Source organism: Seriola lalandi, unplaced genomic scaffold (assembly GCF_002814215.2).
Source record: "Seriola lalandi dorsalis isolate HSWRI2012SDOR001 ecotype SW California unplaced genomic scaffold, Sedor1 jcf7180002055009, whole genome shotgun sequence".
In the NCBI taxonomy this organism is placed as follows: domain Eukaryota; kingdom Metazoa; phylum Chordata; class Actinopteri; order Carangiformes; family Carangidae; genus Seriola; species Seriola lalandi.
The window spans coordinates 271,829-272,441 of NW_019525552.1; positions in this window are offsets into that span (position 1 = coordinate 271,829).

A 613-nucleotide genomic window follows, 5' to 3' on the forward strand; every position below is an offset into this window, starting at 1 on the left:
CACTTCAGTGTCACTGTGGGAACTTTTGACCAGAGTTTTACAGTTTTCTTCTCTGTATCACGACACAGATGTCGACGAATCCACTTCTTCTTTTACAGAGTCTTTGTTCAACCTCAACACTGATCGTTTGTTCAGCTTTGATTCAGACTTTCAACAAATATAAATCTCTTTGACAAAAGTGCAATTGTTTGACATACACAAACTTAAATTTCTCAAGCAGATTTATTTTACAGGTTTACAAAGGTTGATTTACAACCACAAACATTGGAATTATTTGTGAACATCACTTTACAAGCTCAAATCATTTTGACCCTAATTTGAGCCTAAGTACATATGTAGTTACAGTAACAACAGTTCACAATAACACCTCATTAAGTTCCTTAACAACAAATCAGACACAGCAAGTTTCCAAACAAGTATTTTGATTGTATTCAAGCCAAATATATGAATCATCACACCAACATTGTTTTCTGATGCATTCGATTTGACGACAACTTAAATGTAATAAACAGAATATCAATTTAACTCGGGGGGGGGGGGTCTCTTCTACACATGCAGAAAGTTGAATTTGTCATGGAGATTTATTTTACAGGTTAACAAATGTTGATTTACA